Source organism: Triturus cristatus, chromosome 2_1 (genome assembly GCF_964204655.1).
Source record: "Triturus cristatus chromosome 2_1, aTriCri1.1, whole genome shotgun sequence".
NCBI classification, from domain to species: Eukaryota; Metazoa; Chordata; class Amphibia; order Caudata; family Salamandridae; genus Triturus; species Triturus cristatus.
Window position 1 is genome coordinate 365712395 of NC_140581.1, and position 17766 is coordinate 365730160.

Sequence of the window (17766 nt, forward strand, 5' to 3'; positions counted from 1 at the left end):
CTCGTCTTCTGTGTTCTTTCTGGGGTGCTGCGGCTGGATTGGAGGGGGGCGGGGGCGTGGGCAAGAGGGAATCACATGCTAAGTACTGAACCTGGGGAATGATGGGATAGCTGCAGCCTCCCACTCTGGGGACCTATCCAGAGACAGGGAAGTAGGCCCTGGCCAGGTGACATGTCTGCTCCTTTCCATCGCCCCCCTGGGGCTGTGGCCTGGCTGCCAGCCTCTTGCCTCGCCCTAGCCTCCCCAGGCCCAGACTCTGGCTGAGGACCCCAGGCCGTGGCCCGGCGAGGGCTCTGCCCGGCGAGGGTTCTGTCGGCAGCGTTTGGGAGCGTTCGGGAAGGCGTGAGGGGCTCAGGGCGAGAACCCCTGCTCGCTTGCAGGCCTGTTTGTCCCTGGCTTTCAGCCACAAGCAGTCGACTGGGGCCTAGCCAGGCAACAGGGCACTGCATACCTCTAGAGGCGGCCTCAGTGGCAGCTCTTAGGCTTCAAAAGCCCCAAATCTCTGCTTCTGGGCCCAAAGTCGACATGGCAATCGCCCTTCTGTGCTTGCTGTAGCCCTGGCTTTCCCCCACCCGTGTCAGCAAGGTGCAGCATAGCGAAAGCAGGGCCCTGATTGGCGCTGCCGGTGGGTGTGGACATGCAAATGTTGCTGGCCGGCCGAGGCCTGTGGGAAGCTGCTGTGGGTAGCTGCGCGCTTTCCAAAGTGGGCACAGGGGCCTTGGCTGGTCACCTTGCGCCCCACAATGCCCATGCTCTGCTTCGCCCGGCCTCAGGCCTTGCCTGTGTGAATGCCACCCTCGCTCTGCGGGGAGATGCCCAGCGGCCCGCCCTCACCCTGTCCCCTTCCAACTCATACTTACCTGGCAGGGGAGACACCATGATCACGAAGGTGGTTCTCCCAGGGTGAGGCTCATCCATTGCACTTCGGATGTGCTGACCCCTGCGATGTCCCCAAATGCGGGATACTCGACTGCATAATTTCTGGTAGTGGGGGACTGCGTTCGCGCTTTCCCCTGATCTCTGGTTTCAAGAAAGACAAAAAGGAAAAAAAAATAAAAAGGAGTCTGGAGCACCCTTTGACGTTTCTTGTGGTCCGTCCAGGGTGCTGTAAGCTGGCTGGAATGGGGAGTGGGCGAGGGCCAATTAGATATGCAAATTTACAAGCCTGGGGATGCTGGCTCAGGGCTTAGAAACGTGCTTCTGGGCCCGATTTCGACCTGGCAAGCCCTCTGTTGTGCTTGCGAAAGCCTTTGCTTGTGCACAGTTTAAAGGGCCTGAAAAATCTGCTTTTGGGCCCGATTTAGGCCTGCCAAGCCCTCTCGTGTGCTTGCTGTAGCCCTGGCTTTCCCCCACCCGTGTCAGCAAGGTGCAGCATAGCGAAAGCAGGGCCCTGATTGGCGCTGCCGGTGGGCGTGGACATGCAAATGTTGCTGGCCGGCCGAGGCCTGTGGGAAGCTGCTGTGGGTAGCTGCGCGCTTTCCAAAGTGGGCACAGGGGCCTTGGCTGGTCACCTTGCGCCCCACAATGCCCATGCTCTGCTTCGCCCGGCCTCAGGCCTTGCCTGTGTGAATGCCACCCTCGCTCTGCGGGGAGATGCCCAGCGGCCCGCCCTCACCCTGTCCCCTTCCAACTCATACTTACCTGGCAGGGGAGACACCATGATCACGAAGGTGGTTCTCCCAGGGTGAGGCTCATCCATTGCACTTCGGATGTGCTGACCCCTGCGATGTCCCCAAATGCGGGATACTCGACTGCATAATTTCTGGTAGTGGGGGACTGCGTTCGCGCTTTCCCCTGATCTCTGGTTTCAAGAAAGACAAAAAGGAAAAAAAAATAAAAAGGAGTCTGGAGCACCCTTTCTCGTCTTCTGTGTTCTTTCTGGGGTGCTGCGGCTGGATTGGAGGGGGGCGGGGGCGTGGGCAAGAGGGAATCACATGCTAAGTACTGAGCCTGGGGAATGATGGGATAGCTGCAGCCTCCCACTCTGGGGACCTATCCAGAGACAGGGAAGTAGGCCCTGGCCAGGTGACATGTCTGCTCCTTTCCATCGCCCCCCTGGGGCTGTGGCCTGGCTGCCAGCCTCTTGCCTCGCCCTAGCCTTCCCAGGCCCAGACTCTGGCTGAGGACCCCAGGCCGTGGCCCGGCGAGGGCTCTGCCCGGCGAGGGTTCTGTCTGCAGCGTTTGGGAGCGTTCGGGAAGGCGTGAGGGGCTCAGGGCGAGAACCCCTGCTCGCTTGCAGGCCTGTTTGTCCCTGGCTTTCAGCCACAAGCAGTCGACTGGGGCCTAGCCAGGCAACAGGGCACTGCATACCTCTAGAGGCGGCCTCAGTGGCAGCTCTTAGGCTTCAAAAGCCCCAAATCTCTGCTTCTGGGCCCAAAGTCGACATGGCAATCGCCCTTCTGTGCTTGCTGTAGCCCTGGCTTTCCCCCACCCGTGTCAGCAAGGTGCAGCATAGCGAAAGCAGGGCCCTGATTGGCGCTGCCGGTGGGCGTGGACATGCAAATGTTGCTGGCCGGCCGAGGCCTGTGGGAAGCTGCTGTGGGTAGCTGCGCGCTTTCCAAAGTGGGCACAGGGGCCTTGGCTGGTCACCTTGCGCCCCACAATGCCCATGCTCTGCTTCGCCCGGCCTCAGGCCTTGCCTGTGTGAATGCCACCCTCGCTCTGCGGGGAGATGCCCAGCGGCCCGCCCTCACCCTGTCCCCTTCCAACTCATACTTACCTGGCAGGGGAGACACCATGATCACGAAGGTGGTTCTCCCAGGGTGAGGCTCATCCATTGCACTTCGGATGTGCTGACCCCTGCGATGTCCCCAAATGCGGGATACTCGACTGCATAATTTCTGGTAGTGGGGGACTGCGTTCGCGCTTTCCCCTGATCTCTGGTTTCAAGAAAGACAAAAAGGAAAAAAAAATAAAAAGGAGTCTGGAGCACCCTTTCTCGTCTTCTGTGTTCTTTCTGGGGTGCTGCGGCTGGATTGGAGGGGGGCGGGGGCGTGGGCAAGAGGGAATCACATGCTAAGTACTGAGCCTGGGGAATGATGGGATAGCTGCAGCCTCCCACTCTGGGGACCTATCCAGAGACAGGGAAGTAGGCCCTGGCCAGGTGACATGTCTGCTCCTTTCCATCGCCCCCCTGGGGCTGTGGCCTGGCTGCCAGCCTCTTGCCTCGCCCTAGCCTTCCCAGGCCCAGACTCTGGCTGAGGACCCCAGGCCGTGGCCCGGCGAGGGCTCTGCCCGGCGAGGGTTCTGTCGGCAGCGTTTGGGAGCGTTCGGGAAGGCGTGAGGGGCTCAGGGCGAGAACCCCTGCTCGCTTGCAGGCCTGTTTGTCCCTGGCTTTCAGCCACAAGCAGTCGACTGGGGCCTAGCCAGGCAACAGGGCACTGCATACCTCTAGAGGCGGCCTCAGTGGCAGCTCTTAGGCTTCAAAAGCCCCAAATCTCTGCTTCTGGGCCCAAAGTCGACATGGCAATCGCCCTTCTGTGCTTGCTGTAGCCCTGGCTTTCCCCCACCCGTGTCAGCAAGGTGCAGCATAGCGAAAGCAGGGCCCTGATTGGCGCTGCCGGTGGGCGTGGACATGCAAATGTTGCTGGCCGGCCGAGGCCTGTGGGAAGCTGCTGTGGGTAGCTGCGCGCTTTCCAAAGTGGGCACAGGGGCCTTGGCTGGTCACCTTGCGCCCCACAATGCCCATGCTCTGCTTCGCCCGGCCTCAGGCCTTGCCTGTGTGAATGCCACCCTCGCTCTGCGGGGAGATGCCCAGCGGCCCGCCCTCACCCTGTCCCCTTCCAACTCATACTTACCTGGCAGGGGAGACACCATGATCACGAAGGTGTTTCTCCCAGGGTGAGGCTCATCCATTGCACTTCGGATGTGCTGACCCCTGCGATGTCCCCAAATGCGGGATACTCGACTGCATAATTTCTGGTAGTGGGGGACTGCGTTCGCGCTTTCCCCTGATCTCTGGTTTCAAGAAAGACAAAAAGGAAAAAAAAATAAAAAGGAGTCTGGAGCACCCTTTGACGTTTCTTGTGGTCCGTCCAGGGTGCTGTAAGCTGGCTGGAATGGGGAGTGGGCGAGGGCCAATTAGATATGCAAATTTACAAGCCTGGGGATGCTGGCTCAGGGCTTAGAAACGTGCTTCTGGGCCCGATTTCGACCTGGCAAGCCCTCTGTTGTGCTTGCGAAAGCCTTTGCTTGTGCACAGTTTAAAGGGCCTGAAAAATCTGCTTTTGGGCCCGATTTAGGCCTGCCAAGCCCTCTCGTGTGCTTGCTGTAGCCCTGGCTTTCCCCCACCCGTGTCAGCAAGGTGCAGCATAGCGAAAGCAGGGCCCTGATTGGCGCTGCCGGTGGGCGTGGACATGCAAATGTTGCTGGCCGGCCGAGGCCTGTGGGAAGCTGCTGTGGGTAGCTGCGCGCTTTCCAAAGTGGGCACAGGGGCCTTGGCTGGTCACCTTGCGCCCCACAATGCCCATGCTCTGCTTCGCCCGGCCTCAGGCCTTGCCTGTGTGAATGCCACCCTCGCTCTGCGGGGAGATGCCCAGCGGCCCGCCCTCACCCTGTCCCCTTCCAACTCATACTTACCTGGCAGGGGAGACACCATGATCACGAAGGTGGTTCTCCCAGGGTGAGGCTCATCCATTGCACTTCGGATGTGCTGACCCCTGCGATGTCCCCAAATGCGGGATACTCGACTGCATAATTTCTGGTAGTGGGGGACTGCGTTCGCGCTTTCCCCTGATCTCTGGTTTCAAGAAAGACAAAAAGGAAAAAAAAATAAAAAGGAGTCTGGAGCACCCTTTCTCGTCTTCTGTGTTCTTTCTGGGGTGCTGCGGCTGGATTGGAGGGGGGCGGGGGCGTGGGCAAGAGGGAATCACATGCTAAGTACTGAGCCTGGGGAATGATGGGATAGCTGCAGCCTCCCACTCTGGGGACCTATCCAGAGACAGGGAAGTAGGCCCTGGCCAGGTGACATGTCTGCTCCTTTCCATCGCCCCCCTGGGGCTGTGGCCTGGCTGCCAGCCTCTTGCCTCGCCCTAGCCTTCCCAGGCCCAGACTCTGGCTGAGGACCCCAGGCCGTGGCCCGGCGAGGGCTCTGCCCGGCGAGGGTTCTGTCTGCAGCGTTTGGGAGCGTTCGGGAAGGCGTGAGGGGCTCAGGGCGAGAACCCCTGCTCGCTTGCAGGCCTGTTTGTCCCTGGCTTTCAGCCACAAGCAGTCGACTGGGGCCTAGCCAGGCAACAGGGCACTGCATACCTCTAGAGGCGGCCTCAGTGGCAGCTCTTAGGCTTCAAAAGCCCCAAATCTCTGCTTCTGGGCCCAAAGTCGACATGGCAATCGCCCTTCTGTGCTTGCTGTAGCCCTGGCTTTCCCCCACCCGTGTCAGCAAGGTGCAGCATAGCGAAAGCAGGGCCCTGATTGGCGCTGCCGGTGGGCGTGGACATGCAAATGTTGCTGGCCGGCCGAGGCCTGTGGGAAGCTGCTGTGGGTAGCTGCGCGCTTTCCAAAGTGGGCACAGGGGCCTTGGCTGGTCACCTTGCGCCCCACAATGCCCATGCTCTGCTTCGCCCGGCCTCAGGCCTTGCCTGTGTGAATGCCACCCTCGCTCTGCGGGGAGATGCCCAGCGGCCCGCCCTCACCCTGTCCCCTTCCAACTCATACTTACCTGGCAGGGGAGACACCATGATCACGAAGGTGGTTCTCCCAGGGTGAGGCTCATCCATTGCACTTCGGATGTGCTGACCCCTGCGATGTCCCCAAATGCGGGATACTCGACTGCATAATTTCTGGTAGTGGGGGACTGCGTTCGCGCTTTCCCCTGATCTCTGGTTTCAAGAAAGACAAAAAGGAAAAAAAAATAAAAAGGAGTCTGGAGCACCCTTTGACGTTTCTTGTGGTCCGTCCAGGGTGCTGTAAGCTGGCTGGAATGGGGAGTGGGCGAGGGCCAATTAGATATGCAAATTTACAAGCCTGGGGATGCTGGCTCAGGGCTTAGAAACGTGCTTCTGGGCCCGATTTCGACCTGGCAAGCCCTCTGTTGTGCTTGCGAAAGCCTTTGCTTGTGCACAGTTTAAAGGGCCTGAAAAATCTGCTTTTGGGCCCGATTTAGGCCTGCCAAGCCCTCTCGTGTGCTTGCTGTAGCCCTGGCTTTCCCCCACCCGTGTCAGCAAGGTGCAGCATAGCGAAAGCAGGGCCCTGATTGGCGCTGCCGGTGGGCGTGGACATGCAAATGTTGCTGGCCGGCCGAGGCCTGTGGGAAGCTGCTGTGGGTAGCTGCGCGCTTTCCAAAGTGGGCACAGGGGCCTTGGCTGGTCACCTTGCGCCCCACAATGCCCATGCTCTGCTTCGCCCGGCCTCAGGCCTTGCCTGTGTGAATGCCACCCTCGCTCTGCGGGGAGATGCCCAGCGGCCCGCCCTCACCCTGTCCCCTTCCAACTCATACTTACCTGGCAGGGGAGACACCATGATCACGAAGGTGGTTCTCCCAGGGTGAGGCTCATCCATTGCACTTCGGATGTGCTGACCCCTGCGATGTCCCCAAATGCGGGATACTCGACTGCATAATTTCTGGTAGTGGGGGACTGCGTTCGCGCTTTCCCCTGATCTCTGGTTTCAAGAAAGACAAAAAGGAAAAAAAAATAAAAAGGAGTCTGGAGCACCCTTTCTCGTCTTCTGTGTTCTTTCTGGGGTGCTGCGGCTGGATTGGAGGGGGGCGGGGGCGTGGGCAAGAGGGAATCACATGCTAAGTACTGAGCCTGGGGAATGATGGGATAGCTGCAGCCTCCCACTCTGGGGACCTATCCAGAGACAGGGAAGTAGGCCCTGGCCAGGTGACATGTCTGCTCCTTTCCATCGCCCCCCTGGGGCTGTGGCCTGGCTGCCAGCCTCTTGCCTCGCCCTAGCCTTCCCAGGCCCAGACTCTGGCTGAGGACCCCAGGCCGTGGCCCGGCGAGGGCTCTGCCCGGCGAGGGTTCTGTCGGCAGCGTTTGGGAGCATTCGGGAAGGCGTGAGGGGCTCAGGGCGAGAACCCCTGCTCGCTTGCAGGCCTGTTTGTCCCTGGCTTTCAGCCACAAGCAGTCGACTGGGGCCTAGCCAGGCAACAGGGCACTGCATACCTCTAGAGGCGGCCTCAGTGGCAGCTCTTAGGCTTCAAAAGCCCCAAATCTCTGCTTCTGGGCCCAAAGTCGACATGGCAATCGCCCTTCTGTGCTTGCTGTAGCCCTGGCTTTCCCCCACCCGTGTCAGCAAGGTGCAGCATAGCGAAAGCAGGGCCCTGATTGGCGCTGCCGGTGGGCGTGGACATGCAAATGTTGCTGGCCGGCCGAGGCCTGTGGGAAGCTGCTGTGGGTAGCTGCGCGCTTTCCAAAGTGGGCACAGGGGCCTTGGCTGGTCACCTTGCGCCCCACAATGCCCATGCTCTGCTTCGCCCGGCCTCAGGCCTTGCCTGTGTGAATGCCACCCTCGCTCTGCGGGGAGATGCCCAGCGGCCCGCCCTCACCCTGTCCCCTTCCAACTCATACTTACCTGGCAGGGGAGACACCATGATCACGAAGGTGGTTCTCCCAGGGTGAGGCTCATCCATTGCACTTCGGATGTGCTGACCCCTGCGATGTCCCCAAATGCGGGATACTCGACTGCATAATTTCTGGTAGTGGGGGACTGCGTTCGCGCTTTCCCCTGATCTCTGGTTTCAAGAAAGACAAAAAGGAAAAAAAAATAAAAAGGAGTCTGGAGCACCCTTTGACGTTTCTTGTGGTCCGTCCAGGGTGCTGTAAGCTGGCTGGAATGGGGAGTGGGCGAGGGCCAATTAGATATGCAAATTTACAAGCCTGGGGATGCTGGCTCAGGGCTTAGAAACGTGCTTCTGGGCCCGATTTCGACCTGGCAAGCCCTCTGTTGTGCTTGCGAAAGCCTTTGCTTGTGCACAGTTTAAAGGGCCTGAAAAATCTGCTTTTGGGCCCGATTTAGGCCTGCCAAGCCCTCTCGTGTGCTTGCTGTAGCCCTGGCTTTCCCCCACCCGTGTCAGCAAGGTGCAGCATAGCGAAAGCAGGGCCCTGATTGGCGCTGCCGGTGGGCGTGGACATGCAAATGTTGCTGGCCGGCCGAGGCCTGTGGGAAGCTGCTGTGGGTAGCTGCGCGCTTTCCAAAGTGGGCACAGGGGCCTTGGCTGGTCACCTTGCGCCCCACAATGCCCATGCTCTGCTTCGCCCGGCCTCAGGCCTTGCCTGTGTGAATGCCACCCTCGCTCTGCGGGGAGATGCCCAGCGGCCCGCCCTCACCCTGTCCCCTTCCAACTCATACTTACCTGGCAGGGGAGACACCATGATCACGAAGGTGGTTCTCCCAGGGTGAGGCTCATCCATTGCACTTCGGATGTGCTGACCCCTGCGATGTCCCCAAATGCGGGATACTCGACTGCATAATTTCTGGTAGTGGGGGACTGCGTTCGCGCTTTCCCCTGATCTCTGGTTTCAAGAAAGACAAAAAGGAAAAAAAAATAAAAAGGAGTCTGGAGCACCCTTTCTCGTCTTCTGTGTTCTTTCTGGGGTGCTGCGGCTGGATTGGAGGGGGGCGGGGGCGTGGGCAAGAGGGAATCACATGCTAAGTACTGAGCCTGGGGAATGATGGGATAGCTGCAGCCTCCCACTCTGGGGACCTATCCAGAGACAGGGAAGTAGGCCCTGGCCAGGTGACATGTCTGCTCCTTTCCATCGCCCCCCTGGGGCTGTGGCCTGGCTGCCAGCCTCTTGCCTCGCCCTAGCCTCCCCAGGCCCAGACTCTGGCTGAGGACCCCAGGCCGTGGCCCGGCGAGGGCTCTGCCCGGCGAGGGTTCTGTCGGCAGCGTTTGGGAGCGTTCGGGAAGGCGTGAGGGGCTCAGGGCGAGAACCCCTGCTCGCTTGCAGGCCTGTTTGTCCCTGGCTTTCAGCCACAAGCAGTCGACTGGGGCCTAGCCAGGCAACAGGGCACTGCATACCTCTAGAGGCGGCCTCAGTGGCAGCTCTTAGGCTTCAAAAGCCCCAAATCTCTGCTTCTGGGCCCAAAGTCGACATGGCAATCGCCCTTCTGTGCTTGCTGTAGCCCTGGCTTTCCCCCACCCGTGTCAGCAAGGTGCAGCATAGCGAAAGCAGGGCCCTGATTGGCGCTGCCGGTGGGCGTGGACATGCAAATGTTGCTGGCCGGCCGAGGCCTGTGGGAAGCTGCTGTGGGTAGCTGCGCGCTTTCCAAAGTGGGCACAGGGGCCTTGGCTGGTCACCTTGCGCCCCACAATGCCCATGCTCTGCTTCGCCCGGCCTCAGGCCTTGCCTGTGTGAATGCCACCCTCGCTCTGCGGGGAGATGCCCAGCGGCCCGCCCTCACCCTGTCCCCTTCCAACTCATACTTACCTGGCAGGGGAGACACCATGATCACGAAGGTGGTTCTCCCAGGGTGAGGCTCATCCATTGCACTTCGGATGTGCTGACCCCTGCGATGTCCCCAAATGCGGGATACTCGACTGCATAATTTCTGGTAGTGGGGGACTGCGTTCGCGCTTTCCCCTGATCTCTGGTTTCAAGAAAGACAAAAAGGAAAAAAAAATAAAAAGGAGTCTGGAGCACCCTTTCTCGTCTTCTGTGTTCTTTCTGGGGTGCTGCGGCTGGATTGGAGGGGGGCGGGGGCGTGGGCAAGAGGGAATCACATGCTAAGTACTGAGCCTGGGGAATGATGGGATAGCTGCAGCCTCCCACTCTGGGGACCTATCCAGAGACAGGGAAGTAGGCCCTGGCCAGGTGACATGTCTGCTCCTTTCCATCGCCCCCCTGGGGCTGTGGCCTGGCTGCCAGCCTCTTGCCTCGCCCTAGCCTTCCCAGGCCCAGACTCTGGCTGAGGACCCCAGGCCGTGGCCCGGCGAGGGCTCTGCCCGGCGAGGGTTCTGTCGGCAGCGTTTGGGAGCATTCGGGAAGGCGTGAGGGGCTCAGGGCGAGAACCCCTGCTCGCTTGCAGGCCTGTTTGTCCCTGGCTTTCAGCCACAAGCAGTCGACTGGGGCCTAGCCAGGCAACAGGGCACTGCATACCTCTAGAGGCGGCCTCAGTGGCAGCTCTTAGGCTTCAAAAGCCCCAAATCTCTGCTTCTGGGCCCAAAGTCGACATGGCAATCGCCCTTCTGTGCTTGCTGTAGCCCTGGCTTTCCCCCACCCGTGTCAGCAAGGTGCAGCATAGCGAAAGCAGGGCCCTGATTGGCGCTGCCGGTGGGCGTGGACATGCAAATGTTGCTGGCCGGCCGAGGCCTGTGGGAAGCTGCTGTGGGTAGCTGCGCGCTTTCCAAAGTGGGCACAGGGGCCTTGGCTGGTCACCTTGCGCCCCACAATGCCCATGCTCTGCTTCGCCCGGCCTCAGGCCTTGCCTGTGTGAATGCCACCCTCGCTCTGCGGGGAGATGCCCAGCGGCCCGCCCTCACCCTGTCCCCTTCCAACTCATACTTACCTGGCAGGGGAGACACCATGATCACGAAGGTGGTTCTCCCAGGGTGAGGCTCATCCATTGCACTTCGGATGTGCTGACCCCTGCGATGTCCCCAAATGCGGGATACTCGACTGCATAATTTCTGGTAGTGGGGGACTGCGTTCGCGCTTTCCCCTGATCTCTGGTTTCAAGAAAGACAAAAAGGAAAAAAAAATAAAAAGGAGTCTGGAGCACCCTTTGACGTTTCTTGTGGTCCGTCCAGGGTGCTGTAAGCTGGCTGGAATGGGGAGTGGGCGAGGGCCAATTAGATATGCAAATTTACAAGCCTGGGGATGCTGGCTCAGGGCTTAGAAACGTGCTTCTGGGCCCGATTTCGACCTGGCAAGCCCTCTGTTGTGCTTGCGAAAGCCTTTGCTTGTGCACAGTTTAAAGGGCCTGAAAAATCTGCTTTTGGGCCCGATTTAGGCCTGCCAAGCCCTCTCGTGTGCTTGCTGTAGCCCTGGCTTTCCCCCACCCGTGTCAGCAAGGTGCAGCATAGCGAAAGCAGGGCCCTGATTGGCGCTGCCGGTGGGCGTGGACATGCAAATGTTGCTGGCCGGCCGAGGCCTGTGGGAAGCTGCTGTGGGTAGCTGCGCGCTTTCCAAAGTGGGCACAGGGGCCTTGGCTGGTCACCTTGCGCCCCACAATGCCCATGCTCTGCTTCGCCCGGCCTCAGGCCTTGCCTGTGTGAATGCCACCCTCGCTCTGCGGGGAGATGCCCAGCGGCCCGCCCTCACCCTGTCCCCTTCCAACTCATACTTACCTGGCAGGGGAGACACCATGATCACGAAGGTGGTTCTCCCAGGGTGAGGCTCATCCATTGCACTTCGGATGTGCTGACCCCTGCGATGTCCCCAAATGCGGGATACTCGACTGCATAATTTCTGGTAGTGGGGGACTGCGTTCGCGCTTTCCCCTGATCTCTGGTTTCAAGAAAGACAAAAAGGAAAAAAAAATAAAAAGGAGTCTGGAGCACCCTTTCTCGTCTTCTGTGTTCTTTCTGGGGTGCTGCGGCTGGATTGGAGGGGGGCGGGGGCGTGGGCAAGAGGGAATCACATGCTAAGTACTGAGCCTGGGGAATGATGGGATAGCTGCAGCCTCCCACTCTGGGGACCTATCCAGAGACAGGGAAGTAGGCCCTGGCCAGGTGACATGTCTGCTCCTTTCCATCGCCCCCCTGGGGCTGTGGCCTGGCTGCCAGCCTCTTGCCTCGCCCTAGCCTCCCCAGGCCCAGACTCTGGCTGAGGACCCCAGGCCGTGGCCCGGCGAGGGCTCTGCCCGGCGAGGGTTCTGTCGGCAGCGTTTGGGAGCGTTCGGGAAGGCGTGAGGGGCTCAGGGCGAGAACCCCTGCTCGCTTGCAGGCCTGTTTGTCCCTGGCTTTCAGCCACAAGCAGTCGACTGGGGCCTAGCCAGGCAACAGGGCACTGCATACCTCTAGAGGCGGCCTCAGTGGCAGCTCTTAGGCTTCAAAAGCCCCAAATCTCTGCTTCTGGGCCCAAAGTCGACATGGCAATCGCCCTTCTGTGCTTGCTGTAGCCCTGGCTTTCCCCCACCCGTGTCAGCAAGGTGCAGCATAGCGAAAGCAGGGCCCTGATTGGCGCTGCCGGTGGGCGTGGACATGCAAATGTTGCTGGCCGGCCGAGGCCTGTGGGAAGCTGCTGTGGGTAGCTGCGCGCTTTCCAAAGTGGGCACAGGGGCCTTGGCTGGTCACCTTGCGCCCCACAATGCCCATGCTCTGCTTCGCCCGGCCTCAGGCCTTGCCTGTGTGAATGCCACCCTCGCTCTGCGGGGAGATGCCCAGCGGCCCGCCCTCACCCTGTCCCCTTCCAACTCATACTTACCTGGCAGGGGAGACACCATGATCACGAAGGTGGTTCTCCCAGGGTGAGGCTCATCCATTGCACTGCGGATGTGCTGACCCCTGCGATGTCCCCAAATGCGGGATACTCGACTGCATAATTTCTGGTAGTGGGGGACTGCGTTCGCGCTTTCCCCTGATCTCTGGTTTCAAGAAAGACAAAAAGGAAAAAAAAATAAAAAGGAGTCTGGAGCACCCTTTGACGTTTCTTGTGGTCCGTCCAGGGTGCTGTAAGCTGGCTGGAATGGGGAGTGGGCGAGGGCCAATTAGATATGCAAATTTACAAGCCTGGGGATGCTGGCTCAGGGCTTAGAAACGTGCTTCTGGGCCCGATTTCGACCTGGCAAGCCCTCTGTTGTGCTTGCGAAAGCCTTTGCTTGTGCACAGTTTAAAGGGCCTGAAAAATCTGCTTTTGGGCCCGATTTAGGCCTGCCAAGCCCTCTCGTGTGCTTGCTGTAGCCCTGGCTTTCCCCCACCCGTGTCAGCAAGGTGCAGCATAGCGAAAGCAGGGCCCTGATTGGCGCTGCCGGTGGGCGTGGACATGCAAATGTTGCTGGCCGGCCGAGGCCTGTGGGAAGCTGCTGTGGGTAGCTGCGCGCTTTCCAAAGTGGGCACAGGGGCCTTGGCTGGTCACCTTGCGCCCCACAATGCCCATGCTCTGCTTCGCCCGGCCTCAGGCCTTGCCTGTGTGAATGCCACCCTCGCTCTGCGGGGAGATGCCCAGCGGCCCGCCCTCACCCTGTCCCCTTCCAACTCATACTTACCTGGCAGGGGAGACACCATGATCACGAAGGTGGTTCTCCCAGGGTGAGGCTCATCCATTGCACTTCGGATGTGCTGACCCCTGCGATGTCCCCAAATGCGGGATACTCGACTGCATAATTTCTGGTAGTGGGGGACTGCGTTCGCGCTTTCCCCTGATCTCTGGTTTCAAGAAAGACAAAAAGGAAAAAAAAATAAAAAGGAGTCTGGAGCACCCTTTCTCGTCTTCTGTGTTCTTTCTGGGGTGCTGCGGCTGGATTGGAGGGGGGCGGGGGCGTGGGCAAGAGGGAATCACATGCTAAGTACTGAGCCTGGGGAATGATGGGATAGCTGCAGCCTCCCACTCTGGGGACCTATCCAGAGACAGGGAAGTAGGCCCTGGCCAGGTGACATGTCTGCTCCTTTCCATCGCCCCCCTGGGGCTGTGGCCTGGCTGCCAGCCTCTTGCCTCGCCCTAGCCTTCCCAGGCCCAGACTCTGGCTGAGGACCCCAGGCCGTGGCCCGGCGAGGGCTCTGCCCGGCGAGGGTTCTGTCGGCAGCGTTTGGGAGCATTCGGGAAGGCGTGAGGGGCTCAGGGCGAGAACCCCTGCTCGCTTGCAGGCCTGTTTGTCCCTGGCTTTCAGCCACAAGCAGTCGACTGGGGCCTAGCCAGGCAACAGGGCACTGCATACCTCTAGAGGCGGCCTCAGTGGCAGCTCTTAGGCTTCAAAAGCCCCAAATCTCTGCTTCTGGGCCCAAAGTCGACATGGCAATCGCCCTTCTGTGCTTGCTGTAGCCCTGGCTTTCCCCCACCCGTGTCAGCAAGGTGCAGCATAGCGAAAGCAGGGCCCTGATTGGCGCTGCCGGTGGGCGTGGACATGCAAATGTTGCTGGCCGGCCGAGGCCTGTGGGAAGCTGCTGTGGGTAGCTGCGCGCTTTCCAAAGTGGGCACAGGGGCCTTGGCTGGTCACCTTGCGCCCCACAATGCCCATGCTCTGCTTCGCCCGGCCTCAGGCCTTGCCTGTGTGAATGCCACCCTCGCTCTGCGGGGAGATGCCCAGCGGCCCGCCCTCACCCTGTCCCCTTCCAACTCATACTTACCTGGCAGGGGAGACACCATGATCACGAAGGTGGTTCTCCCAGGGTGAGGCTCATCCATTGCACTTCGGATGTGCTGACCCCTGCGATGTCCCCAAATGCGGGATACTCGACTGCATAATTTCTGGTAGTGGGGGACTGCGTTCGCGCTTTCCCCTGATCTCTGGTTTCAAGAAAGACAAAAAGGAAAAAAAAATAAAAAGGAGTCTGGAGCACCCTTTGACGTTTCTTGTGGTCCGTCCAGGGTGCTGTAAGCTGGCTGGAATGGGGAGTGGGCGAGGGCCAATTAGATATGCAAATTTACAAGCCTGGGGATGCTGGCTCAGGGCTTAGAAACGTGCTTCTGGGCCCGATTTCGACCTGGCAAGCCCTCTGTTGTGCTTGCGAAAGCCTTTGCTTGTGCACAGTTTAAAGGGCCTGAAAAATCTGCTTTTGGGCCCGATTTAGGCCTGCCAAGCCCTCTCGTGTGCTTGCTGTAGCCCTGGCTTTCCCCCACCCGTGTCAGCAAGGTGCAGCATAGCGAAAGCAGGGCCCTGATTGGCGCTGCCGGTGGGCGTGGACATGCAAATGTTGCTGGCCGGCCGAGGCCTGTGGGAAGCTGCTGTGGGTAGCTGCGCGCTTTCCAAAGTGGGCACAGGGGCCTTGGCTGGTCACCTTGCGCCCCACAATGCCCATGCTCTGCTTCGCCCGGCCTCAGGCCTTGCCTGTGTGAATGCCACCCTCGCTCTGCGGGGAGATGCCCAGCGGCCCGCCCTCACCCTGTCCCCTTCCAACTCATACTTACCTGGCAGGGGAGACACCATGATCACGAAGGTGGTTCTCCCAGGGTGAGGCTCATCCATTGCACTTCGGATGTGCTGACCCCTGCGATGTCCCCAAATGCGGGATACTCGACTGCATAATTTCTGGTAGTGGGGGACTGCGTTCGCGCTTTCCCCTGATCTCTGGTTTCAAGAAAGACAAAAAGGAAAAAAAAATAAAAAGGAGTCTGGAGCACCCTTTCTCGTCTTCTGTGTTCTTTCTGGGGTGCTGCGGCTGGATTGGAGGGGGGCGGGGGCGTGGGCAAGAGGGAATCACATGCTAAGTACTGAGCCTGGGGAATGATGGGATAGCTGCAGCCTCCCACTCTGGGGACCTATCCAGAGACAGGGAAGTAGGCCCTGGCCAGGTGACATGTCTGCTCCTTTCCATCGCCCCCCTGGGGCTGTGGCCTGGCTGCCAGCCTCTTGCCTCGCCCTAGCCTCCCCAGGCCCAGACTCTGGCTGAGGACCCCAGGCCGTGGCCCGGCGAGGGCTCTGCCCGGCGAGGGTTCTGTCGGCAGCGTTTGGGAGCGTTCGGGAAGGCGTGAGGGGCTCAGGGCGAGAACCCCTGCTCGCTTGCAGGCCTGTTTGTCCCTGGCTTTCAGCCACAAGCAGTCGACTGGGGCCTAGCCAGGCAACAGGGCACTGCATACCTCTAGAGGCGGCCTCAGTGGCAGCTCTTAGGCTTCAAAAGCCCCAAATCTCTGCTTCTGGGCCCAAAGTCGACATGGCAATCGCCCTTCTGTGCTTGCTGTAGCCCTGGCTTTCCCCCACCCGTGTCAGCAAGGTGCAGCATAGCGAAAGCAGGGCCCTGATTGGCGCTGCCGGTGGGCGTGGACATGCAAATGTTGCTGGCCGGCCGAGGCCTGTGGGAAGCTGCTGTGGGTAGCTGCGCGCTTTCCAAAGTGGGCACAGGGGCCTTGGCTGGTCACCTTGCGCCCCACAATGCCCATGCTCTGCTTCGCCCGGCCTCAGGCCTTGCCTGTGTGAATGCCACCCTCGCTCTGCGGGGAGATGCCCAGCGGCCCGCCCTCACCCTGTCCCCTTCCAACTCATACTTACCTGGCAGGGGAGACACCATGATCACGAAGGTGGTTCTCCCAGGGTGAGGCTCATCCATTGCACTTCGGATGTGCTGACCCCTGCGATGTCCCCAAATGCGGGATACTCGACTGCATAATTTCTGGTAGTGGGGGACTGCGTTCGCGCTTTCCCCTGATCTCTGGTTTCAAGAAAGACAAAAAGGAAAAAAAAATAAAAAGGAGTCTGGAGCACCCTTTCTCGTCTTCTGTGTTCTTTCTGGGGTGCTGCGGCTGGATTGGAGGGGGGCGGGGGCGTGGGCAAGAGGGAATCACATGCTAAGTACTGAGCCTGGGGAATGATGGGATAGCTGCAGCCTCCCACTCTGGGGACCTATCCAGAGACAGGGAAGTAGGCCCTGGCCAGGTGACATGTCTGCTCCTTTCCATCGCCCCCCTGGGGCTGTGGCCTGGCTGCCAGCCTCTTGCCTCGCCCTAGCCTTCCCAGGCCCAGACTCTGGCTGAGGACCCCAGGCCGTGGCCCGGCGAGGGCTCTGCCCGGCGAGGGTTCTGTCGGCAGCGTTTGGGAGCATTCGGGAAGGCGTGAGGGGCTCAGGGCGAGAACCCCTGCTCGCTTGCAGGCCTGTTTGTCCCTGGCTTTCAGCCACAAGCAGTCGACTGGGGCCTAGCCAGGCAACAGGGCACTGCATACCTCTAGAGGCGGCCTCAGTGGCAGCTCTTAGGCTTCAAAAGCCCCAAATCTCTGCTTCTGGGCCCAAAGTCGACATGGCAATCGCCCTTCTGTGCTTGCTGTAGCCCTGGCTTTCCCCCACCCGTGTCAGCAAGGTGCAGCATAGCGAAAGCAGGGCCCTGATTGGCGCTGCCGGTGGGCGTGGACATGCAAATGTTGCTGGCCGGCCGAGGCCTGTGGGAAGCTGCTGTGGGTAGCTGCGCGCTTTCCAAAGTGGGCACAGGGGCCTTGGCTGGTCACCTTGCGCCCCACAATGCCCATGCTCTGCTTCGCCCGGCCTCAGGCCTTGCCTGTGTGAATGCCACCCTCGCTCTGCGGGGAGATGCCCAGCGGCCCGCCCTCACCCTGTCCCCTTCCAACTCATACTTACCTGGCAGGGGAGACACCATGATCACGAAGGTGGTTCTCCCAGGGTGAGGCTCATCCATTGCACTTCGGATGTGCTGACCCCTGCGATGTCCCCAAATGCGGGATACTCGACTGCATAATTTCTGGTAGTGGGGGACTGCGTTCGCGCTTTCCCCTGATCTCTGGTTTCAAGAAAGACAAAAAGGAAAAAAAAATAAAAAGGAGTCTGGAGCACCCTTTGACGTTTCTTGTGGTCCGTCCAGGGTGCTGTAAGCTGGCTGGAATGGGGAGTGGGCGAGGGCCAATTAGATATGCAAATTTACAAGCCTGGGGATGCTGGCTCAGGGCTTAGAAACGTGCTTCTGGGCCCGATTTCGACCTGGCAAGCCCTCTGTTGTGCTTGCGAAAGCCTTTGCTTGTGCACAGTTTAAAGGGCCTGAAAAATCTGCTTTTGGGCCCGATTTAGGCCTGCCAAGCCCTCTCGTGTGCTTGCTGTAGCCCTGGCTTTCCCCCACCCGTGTCAGCAAGGTGCAGCATAGCGAAAGCAGGGCCCTGATTGGCGCTGCCGGTGGGCGTGGACATGCAAATGTTGCTGGCCGGCCGAGGCCTGTGGGAAGCTGCTGTGGGTAGCTGCGCGCTTTCCAAAGTGGGCACAGGGGCCTTGGCTGGTCACCTTGCGCC

At 60.1% G+C, this 17766-nt stretch overlaps 18 non-coding genes across 18 annotated transcripts; all 18 read left to right on the forward strand.

The window, feature by feature from the left end:
* The first annotated feature begins 852 nt into the window (after window positions 1–852).
* On the forward strand, window positions 853–1016 carry LOC146864382 (U1 spliceosomal RNA). Its single transcript, XR_014977533.1, has one exon. It is a non-coding gene; the product is annotated as a U1 spliceosomal RNA (small nuclear RNA).
* Window positions 1017–1633: 617 nt separating this feature from the next.
* Window positions 1634–1797, forward strand: LOC146864383 (U1 spliceosomal RNA). Its single transcript, XR_014977544.1, has one exon. It is a non-coding gene; the product is annotated as a U1 spliceosomal RNA (small nuclear RNA).
* A 914-nt stretch (window positions 1798–2711) lies between these two features.
* On the forward strand, window positions 2712–2875 carry LOC146864384 (U1 spliceosomal RNA). Its single transcript, XR_014977555.1, has one exon. It is a non-coding gene; the product is annotated as a U1 spliceosomal RNA (small nuclear RNA).
* Window positions 2876–3789: 914 nt separating this feature from the next.
* On the forward strand, window positions 3790–3953 carry LOC146864385 (U1 spliceosomal RNA). The gene has a single exon (XR_014977388.1). It is a non-coding gene; the product is annotated as a U1 spliceosomal RNA (small nuclear RNA).
* A 617-nt stretch (window positions 3954–4570) lies between these two features.
* LOC146864386 (U1 spliceosomal RNA) lies at window positions 4571–4734 on the forward strand. The gene has a single exon (XR_014977566.1). It is a non-coding gene; the product is annotated as a U1 spliceosomal RNA (small nuclear RNA).
* A 914-nt stretch (window positions 4735–5648) lies between these two features.
* On the forward strand, window positions 5649–5812 carry LOC146864387 (U1 spliceosomal RNA). The gene has a single exon (XR_014977578.1). It is a non-coding gene; the product is annotated as a U1 spliceosomal RNA (small nuclear RNA).
* Window positions 5813–6429: 617 nt separating this feature from the next.
* On the forward strand, window positions 6430–6593 carry LOC146864388 (U1 spliceosomal RNA). The gene has a single exon (XR_014977589.1). It is a non-coding gene; the product is annotated as a U1 spliceosomal RNA (small nuclear RNA).
* Window positions 6594–7507: 914 nt separating this feature from the next.
* On the forward strand, window positions 7508–7671 carry LOC146864389 (U1 spliceosomal RNA). Its single transcript, XR_014977596.1, has one exon. It is a non-coding gene; the product is annotated as a U1 spliceosomal RNA (small nuclear RNA).
* Window positions 7672–8288: 617 nt separating this feature from the next.
* On the forward strand, window positions 8289–8452 carry LOC146864390 (U1 spliceosomal RNA). The gene has a single exon (XR_014977597.1). It is a non-coding gene; the product is annotated as a U1 spliceosomal RNA (small nuclear RNA).
* Window positions 8453–9366: 914 nt separating this feature from the next.
* Window positions 9367–9530, forward strand: LOC146864391 (U1 spliceosomal RNA). Its single transcript, XR_014977598.1, has one exon. It is a non-coding gene; the product is annotated as a U1 spliceosomal RNA (small nuclear RNA).
* A 914-nt stretch (window positions 9531–10444) lies between these two features.
* Window positions 10445–10608, forward strand: LOC146864392 (U1 spliceosomal RNA). The gene has a single exon (XR_014977599.1). It is a non-coding gene; the product is annotated as a U1 spliceosomal RNA (small nuclear RNA).
* A 617-nt stretch (window positions 10609–11225) lies between these two features.
* Window positions 11226–11389, forward strand: LOC146864393 (U1 spliceosomal RNA). The gene has a single exon (XR_014977600.1). It is a non-coding gene; the product is annotated as a U1 spliceosomal RNA (small nuclear RNA).
* Window positions 11390–12303: 914 nt separating this feature from the next.
* LOC146864394 (U1 spliceosomal RNA) lies at window positions 12304–12467 on the forward strand. Its single transcript, XR_014977338.1, has one exon. It is a non-coding gene; the product is annotated as a U1 spliceosomal RNA (small nuclear RNA).
* A 617-nt stretch (window positions 12468–13084) lies between these two features.
* Window positions 13085–13248, forward strand: LOC146864395 (U1 spliceosomal RNA). Its single transcript, XR_014977601.1, has one exon. It is a non-coding gene; the product is annotated as a U1 spliceosomal RNA (small nuclear RNA).
* Window positions 13249–14162: 914 nt separating this feature from the next.
* On the forward strand, window positions 14163–14326 carry LOC146864396 (U1 spliceosomal RNA). Its single transcript, XR_014977602.1, has one exon. It is a non-coding gene; the product is annotated as a U1 spliceosomal RNA (small nuclear RNA).
* A 617-nt stretch (window positions 14327–14943) lies between these two features.
* LOC146864397 (U1 spliceosomal RNA) lies at window positions 14944–15107 on the forward strand. The gene has a single exon (XR_014977603.1). It is a non-coding gene; the product is annotated as a U1 spliceosomal RNA (small nuclear RNA).
* A 914-nt stretch (window positions 15108–16021) lies between these two features.
* Window positions 16022–16185, forward strand: LOC146864398 (U1 spliceosomal RNA). Its single transcript, XR_014977605.1, has one exon. It is a non-coding gene; the product is annotated as a U1 spliceosomal RNA (small nuclear RNA).
* Window positions 16186–17099: 914 nt separating this feature from the next.
* On the forward strand, window positions 17100–17263 carry LOC146864399 (U1 spliceosomal RNA). The gene has a single exon (XR_014977606.1). It is a non-coding gene; the product is annotated as a U1 spliceosomal RNA (small nuclear RNA).
* The last annotated feature ends 503 nt before the right edge of the window (window positions 17264–17766 follow it).